This window comes from Arachis duranensis, chromosome 4, assembly GCF_000817695.3.
Source record: "Arachis duranensis cultivar V14167 chromosome 4, aradu.V14167.gnm2.J7QH, whole genome shotgun sequence".
Taxonomy (NCBI): domain Eukaryota; kingdom Viridiplantae; phylum Streptophyta; class Magnoliopsida; order Fabales; family Fabaceae; genus Arachis; species Arachis duranensis.
Window position 1 is genome coordinate 39,776,922 of NC_029775.3, and position 744 is coordinate 39,777,665.

Consider the following 744-nt stretch of genomic DNA (forward strand, 5'->3'; position numbering starts at 1 on the left):
TTTTCACTTGGACCTGCATGCCACAAGCACATGGTTAGGGACAGCTTGGTTTAGCCGCTTAGGCCTGGATTTTATTTCCTTGGGCCCTCCTATCCATTGATGCTCAAAGCATTGGATCCTTTTTACCCTTGCCTTTTGGTTTTAAGGGCTATTGGCTTTTTCTGCTTGCTTTTTCTTTTTCTTTCTAATTTTTTTTGCCAATTTTTTTTCTTTTTTTTCGCAAGCTTTTTACTTTTCACTGCTTTTTCTTGCTTCAAGAATCAATTTCATTGATTTTTCAGATCATCAATAACATTTCTCTTTGTTCATCATTCTTTCAAGAGCCAACTGTTTTAACATTCATAAACAACAAGATCAAAAATATGCACTGTTTAAGCATTCATTCAGAAAACAAAAAGTATTGTCACCACATCAATATAATTGAACTAAATTCAAGGATAAATTCGAAATTCATGTACTTCTTGTTCTTTTGAATTAAAAATATTTTTCATTTAAGAGAGGTGAAGGATTTATGGAATTATTCATAGCTTTAAGAGATAGTTACTAACTACTAATGATCATAAAGTAGAGACACAAAACATAGATAAACACAACATAAAAACCGAAAAGCAGAAAGAAATAAGAACAAGGAATGAGTCCACCTTAGTGGCATCTTCTTCTTAAAGGTCCAACAATGTCCTTAAGCTCTTCTATGTCCCTTCCTTGCCTTTGTTGCTCCTCCCTCATTGCTCTTTGATCTTCTCT